Raw genomic sequence first — 7,032 nt, 5'->3', positions numbered from 1 at the left:
ACTGGGAAGATGCACATTTAAAGGGGGATATCTAGGGACCCCATGCCTTAATGCAAGGGATTAATGGGCACATTTCAGTCAATGGAAGGCAGATTGGGGCAGAAGCAGAATCCTTCTTCCTGTTGATCAAACCCTGCTAGATGAGTGGCCAGAAGGGTGGATCCAATATGCATACAAAACATCTGTGATCTGGTGCTAGTGGCCACAGGTCAGGAAGGGAGCAGTTGGATAATGGAGACTAGATTGATGATAAATAGCTGTGCAGATAGCAAGGACATCAAACCAGTCAATCCTAAAGGAAATCAACCCTGAATATTCACTGGAAGGACTGATGCTGAAACTGAATCTCCAATACTTTGGCCACCTGATGCAAAGAGCTGATTCATTGGAAAAGACTCTGATGCTGGGAAAGATTGAGGGCAGGAGGAGAAGGGGACGGCAGAGGATGAGATGGTTGGGTGGCATCATTGACTCAATAGAAATGAGTTTAAGCAGGCTCTGGGAGATGGTGAAGGACCGAGAAGCCTGGCGTGCTGTAGTGCATGGGGTCGCAAACAGTCCGACATGACTGAGAGACTGAACAACAGCAAGCTGTGTGGTGGGTGCGGCTTTAAAGTGGAACAGTCCTGGACAGGAGCACTGGTTCCACCGCCTGGGAGCTGCCTGACCTTGCCTGGGTCATTCTGCTTCCCCCTCCGAACCTCTGCTTTCTCCTCTGGGAAAGGGATGATCATACCTCTCTCAGGCTTGTTAGGAAGACTAGATCAGATTAGATGAGATAATGTATGTGAAGGGTTTAGCACTAAGCCTGGCACAGAGAAGGTACAATAATGGCTTGTCGGCTGATAGAAACAGACCCTGTTTGGACAGGGTGGGCTGCCAGGGTAGACGATTCAAAGGCTCTAGCCAGTCCGTGCGTCCTCTTCTGCTGAAGAGGGAAACCGGATTGGGAGCTGTAGGAACTAGGTTGTTGCTGGGTGATTCCAGAATGGGTGTCCCCAGGTGAGAAGAGCAGGTGTAAATCAAACTGGCACTGAGAGCAGAAGGCAGGGAAACAGTCGGTCTTCGTATTATTCCCGTATGAGCCAGCATGTGGTGTGGGTTTTAATTTAAAGCAAGCATTTAGTGAGTTGATAAACAGGAGTGTACCTCCTGCCCTCCCACGCCCTGAGCCCCAGAAGCACAATTATCCTGGAGAGAAGACGAAGCGAACATATGGAAATGAATTCTAATAATGTGGCGAGGGCAGGCGGCACCTGCCTTCCCGGGGCGGCTTTGATGGGGCTCAGGTGGAGATTGTTCACACGCCAGCAGGTAGCAAAGGTCAGCTGAGGCTTTGCTTCCTGCTTCCCTTGGCTAGCTCAGTCCAGCCGTGGGATGGAGAAGGGTCGGGGACTTTCTGAAACTGTGTGCTCTGAGGCACACCCTCCTCTGGTGGGTCTCTATGGCGTTGTGTGTGGATGGTCCAGGTGGGTGGGCTGGTTGGGTGTTACTTTTCCTTCTCCCAAAGGCTGACACAGAGTGGACATATAAGAGACCCATTGGTCTAAGGTCTCCAGACCCAAATGGGGAAGTGGTCGTTTGGATTCCAAGTTATGGTTCATGACAATCCATTTCAAACTAGCTGGGCTGACGAAGGGCATCACTGACTTGAGGGACTGACCTGTGGAAGGAACAAGGTAGTGGGCTCCCAGGCACCCGACCACCACCACCAATACAAACTCTACTTGTATCGCATCTCATGTCAGGGTTAGTTTCTCTGCAACACGGAGCATCCTGACTGCCCGTAACTCCCATTCAGAGCTTTCTAGCTTTGTCCCAAGTTGAAAGACCCTTGAGAATGGCTCACTTGGGCCAGCTTGAGTCGCATGTTGGCTTCTGTGGCTGGGTGGGTGCTCTGGAGGGTGGCTGCTGTCACAGCCTCACTGGTGGGTAGGTGAGAGGGAGGGAGCTCCCCAAAGAAGTGAGGATACTGTTGCCAGAAAGAGGGGAATGTCAGGCAGGTAACACAGTAGTGATGCTACAGCGGGCAGGGGAGTGTCAGTCGAGTTGCAATGGGGCTTTCTTGAATTATTCCTAGTTTCTTTAAAGCCCAATCAGGAACCATATATTCACAGATGGGCAGGTCGTCCACACTGTGGAGAGGTTGCCACACTGGAAGACAGTGTTCCATAGGCCTCCTGTGTATTCAGGCATCTTATAAGCAGAGCCACAGGCAGCTTTTGTTCTCAGAACATGTTTTTTATGGATGCTTTATAGTGCATAGATTTGGAAGAGATACAGTACCATTCTCTGTGTCAAAGGGAGATTTCTTTGCTGTCCAGGATAGTAAAGCTCCATTTAGCACATTTGTATTCCATGCAGCAGAAAAGAGCAAAGGAAAAGGACAAAGTCACCACCTCCCAGCTCTCCTGGAATTCCTACACAACGCTCATGGGCCATCACTTAACGCTCGGCCTTGAAAAGTGAAAAGTAAAAGTGTTTGTTAGTCATGTCCGATTCTTTGCAACCCCATGGACTCTAGCCAGCCCAGCTCCTCTGTCCATGGAATTCTCCAGTTAAGAATACTGGAGTGTGGATCTTCCCTAGGGGATCTTCCCGACCCAGGGATTGAACCCGGGTCTCTGGCATTACAGGCAGATTCTTTACCATCTGAGCTACCAGGGAAGCCCAATGCATGGCCTTACCTAGCTGCAAAGGAGGCTGGGAAATGTCTTAGAGCTGGTTGCAAGGTTGCCCCAGGGATTTGTTACTAAGGAAGCAGGAGAACAGACGTGTTGGGTGACAACTGCCCGTCTGTCCCAATCCCACCTCCTGCCTGCCCTCCCTTGTCTGCTGGTGGGGACAAGAAGGAGTTCCTTATCTGAGTACAGTGCTCACTGGGGAGGGAGGAGATAGTGAAGAGCAGGTTTGGAGAAGGGCATTCTGGATGAAATACCCTCCCCACCACTGCAAGGGATTCATAAGATAGCAGGAGGGATGGATATGTGCATTACCGATCACAAAACATTGTGAAAAGTGTGACCAGAGCTGTGTCGGGGTTGTCCAGCCCAGGGAGCTATGACAGTACTAACAGGGGAGAGGGGGCAGCTCCATTAATTGGGGATCAGGGAGGGCTTCCTGGAGGAAGTGCTGCTTGATTTGAGTCCGGAAGGATGAGTAGAAGTTCACTAGACACGGGTTGGGGATTGGGCTGCCAGATTAAAATACAAGATGCACAGTTAAATTTTCATTTTAGATAAACACCTAATCATTTGGGGGTAAGTGCAACCCATATGATATTTGAAACTTATGTGTACTAAAAGATTGGGGCTTCCTTGATAGCTCAGTTGGTAAAGAATCCATCTGCAATACAGGGAGACCCCAGTTTGATTCCTGGGTCGGGAAGATTCACTGGAAAAGGGATAGGCTACCCACTCTAGCATTCTTGGGGGTCCCTGGTGGCTCAGCTGGTAAAGAATCTGCCTGCAATGCAAGAGACCTGGGTTCGATCCCTGGGTTGGGAAGATCCCCTGGAGAAGGGAAAGGCTACCCACTCTAGTATTCTGGCCTGGAGAACTCTATACAGTCATGGGGTCACAAAGAGTCGGGGTTGCAAAGAGTCACAACAAAAAGATTATTTGTCGTCTCTCTGAAATTCAAATACATCATTCTACATTTTTATTTGCTGAATCTGGTAACCCTATGTGGGGATGAAGACAGTGTGTGCAATGAGCTGACATAGGAAAGCCCTAGGGTTGGGGAGCTGGGAGCAGCCTGGCAACTGGAATGATCTGATCAGGGAGGTGAGTGAGGGAGTGTGGGGAGCAGGGAGGAGGGGAGTGAGGCTGGAAGAGGAAGCAAGGCAGATAAGTCATTGTCCAGTTAATAGGAATCAGAATTAGCTATTATCTAACATTTACTGGGGCCGATCGCAATGTGCCAAGAACTCCAATACTGACTCCTGTCATCCTATCTCCATCGCCAGGAGGGAGGTGCTTATATTATACCCATTTTGCAGATGAGGCCAAATGACAGCTAGGCAGTGGTAGAGTGGGGATTCAAACTCTGGTGTAAATCCAGCTGTGCCTTGTCTCCTTCGCCAGCTCCCTGTGACCCGGCAGGGTTGGCGGTCACACAGCTGCCAGAACAGGAGAGAGAAAGAGCAGAGACCCAGGCCATTTAAGCTCCTTAAAAATGTGGCCCTTGGACTCTCAAAGAACAGCGAGTCCAGAGCCTCCACACTGGGCACTCGGCAGCCCTTAGGGTCCTGGCTTCGTGGGGTGGGGCTGGGGAGGGGTGACCTGAAGAGGGTGGGAGAGACACGGAGAGGAGAGACGGGGAGGGCCTCGCAAAGGGGAGGCCTACCGTGGTGGGGCTCCAACTAGAGAAGCGCTTCTGTCTTGGGCCCCTGTGAGAGGCTGTATTTGAGTACAAAATGGCTCAGTGTCTTTGGAAACACACACTCTGCTGGTAGCCCAGCGCCCTTCTTTTCCAGGGAGGAAACGGATTCCCCTGAAGCGGGTGGTGGGGGCTGATTTTGCTGGTGCAGCGGGGTCTCAAGTGCATCTCTGTACAGCGGGACACCACCCTCCCAACCCACCTACTTCTGTACCCCTGGACTCCAGACGGTGAAGGAGCCAGCTGGCACCTCCAGCAGACAAAGGCTCCCGCTCAGCCTGGCTTGCCCGACCCTTCCAGGCGCTGGACTTCGAGGCCCTGATTTGCCGCCTGGTACGTGGGTGGCAGGACCCAAGGGTTTACAGACCTCAGCCAGGGTGGCCCCGGGTGGCTGTGTCAGGGCCGCGGGGGCCCAGGAGAGCCCCCATCATACCTGCTCCCCCACCCTCTCAGCTGCGGCTGGGCCAGGGCGGCCCATTGTTGTCCACGAAATGTTTAGGAATCAGCCATTTAATGAGAACAAAAGGAATTAATTGGTGGTTTAGGCCTAATGAGACCGCTGTGCAAATTAACAGTCCTCATCAGCAGAAACAAACAGAGCCCTTAAATGAATTGCCGAAGAGCATTAAACTGAATAAGCTTTTGCCGGGATGATAAATAGCAGGTCAGAGGAGACCATCTGGCCCCTTCCCTGCAGCTTCCTTCCAGGGAGGAGGGAGCGAGCGAGGGCGGGGCCCAGCTGGGCCGGAGCCAGGCGCACACTCACGCCCACTGCCTTGAGCGCACACATGGTCACACGCATCCATCCATATCTACTCACACACCCTCAGAGCCACATGCACGCACATTCGCACGCTCACTATCACATCTGTGTGCCTCCACGTGCAGTCACACTCAGACACCTTTGCACATATTCACACATTTGCACTCACACGTATATGGTTGCACGTACACACTAGAGGTGCAGTAGACAGTTGCTGTTCAGTCGCTCAGTTGTGTCCGACTCTGCAACCCCATGCACTGCAGCAGGCCAGGCTCCCCTGTCCTTCACCATCTCCCAGAGTTTGTTCAGATTCACGTCCACTGAGTCGATGATGTCATCCAACATTCTCATCCTCTGTTGCCCCCTTCTCCTCCTGCCCTCAATCTTCCCCAGCATCAGGGTTTTCCCAATGAGTCGGCTCTTAGCATCAGGTGGTACTGGACTAAGGCAACATTTGTCTCTGAGAAAGCAGGACCGACCCTCTGCCTGATCTGTATGTGCCCCGAGGTAGCAGATGCTGAGGGCAGAGGGGCGGAAGCTCCCGCCACCCCGCCCGCCCGCTGGCAGATCACTAACACTGGGCTGGGTGGGAGGATGGAGAGCACCCCCGGCCACAAGGCAGTGACTCTCTACTCCTCAAAGGGCAGTCCTCCCTTAGGTGGGGCACGTGGATGCCTCTGATGTGCCCTCTGACCCTGCTATCAGACTCCGCCCTCTTTTTACACCACCTGGTGGTCTAGTGACCTCAGGTGGAACGTACTGGGCGAGGCAGTTACCCAGAGGGTCACAGGCCCTCCAGGAGGTCCTGGTGCATACTAGTTGAATGTCTAAGATTCCTTCTAGAACTGACACTCTAGATGTCTGGCCCTACTTTGTGCACGCGTGCTCAGTCATTCAGTCATGTCCAACACTTTGCGACCCCATAAGCTGTAGTCTGCCAGGCTCCTCTGTCCCTGGGATTCTCCAGGCAAGAATACTCCAGCGGGTGGACGTTAGGGGAAGCACACTGACTGAAACCGCCCACCCTGGCCAGGCACCATAGTAACCATTTGCATGCGTTGTTTACGACCGGAGGTGCTGGTAAGGAACACGGAACTAAGAAGCCACCACCCAGCGGAAGAGTTTGGTAAAGGTCAAAAGGAGACACCACGTGTCAGACCACTTCCCAGAATCCTTCTCACTGGCATCCATCTTGGCTGAGCAATGCGTGCACCACCAGGAAGGACTCTGAGTCAGAATGATCTGTCAGAGACAACCCGGAAACTAATCCCATCACCACAAAACCTGAGATTGGGAGCCACATAGCAGAGCAGTTCTCCCCGGTTCTCTTACCCCACTGCTCTCCACCAGGGTGCCCCTTCACAATAAAATCCCTTGCTTTGTCTGCACATGTGTCTTCTCAGACAATTCATTTCTTAGTGTTAGATAAGAGCCCACTCTTGGGCCCTGGAAGGGGTCACCCTTCCTGCAACATTGTCATTTCCTACTCCAAGGGACCTTCCCAACCCAAGGATCTAACCTGCCCCTCCTGCATGTCGTGCATTGACAGGAGGATTCTTTACCACTGTGCCACTTTAATTTGTATTAAAAATATATATTTTTAGCTTATGTGTTCTTCTCTATTCTTCATTGCACACACAGTGACTGCTTTTGTTCATCATTGAACACTCTATCTAACCAGTGTCTGGCACACTGGAGGAGCTTAATGCATATTTGTTGTCTGAATGAGTAAACCAAATTCGTTCAAAAAAGTATGTGATAATCCATCCACGCTAGGGCTCTGGTAAAGTTTGATGGAAATCCCAGTGTTGCATTCCATGCACGGAAGGCCGACTTTAGGCCCTAAAGATGTCTTGTGTCCCCCGCTGGGGGATCAGCTCCTTAAGTGA

General features: G+C 51.8%; 1 long non-coding RNA gene across 1 annotated transcript; it reads left to right on the top strand.

Annotated features, from left to right (window-relative positions):
• Positions 1-1,302: 1,302 nt before the first annotated feature.
• LOC129620409 (uncharacterized) lies at positions 1,303-6,715 on the top strand. The gene is made up of 3 exons (XR_008698524.1): positions 1,303-1,434; positions 4,559-4,713; positions 6,218-6,715. It is a non-coding gene; the product is annotated as an uncharacterized LOC129620409 (long non-coding RNA).
• The last annotated feature ends 317 nt before the right edge of the window (positions 6,716-7,032 follow it).

Source organism: Bubalus kerabau, chromosome 10 (assembly GCF_029407905.1).
Source record: "Bubalus kerabau isolate K-KA32 ecotype Philippines breed swamp buffalo chromosome 10, PCC_UOA_SB_1v2, whole genome shotgun sequence".
Taxonomy (NCBI): domain Eukaryota; kingdom Metazoa; phylum Chordata; class Mammalia; order Artiodactyla; family Bovidae; genus Bubalus; species Bubalus kerabau.
The sequence above is the reverse complement of the archived record's forward strand: the minus strand, read 5'-3'. Positions and strand labels throughout refer to the sequence as shown.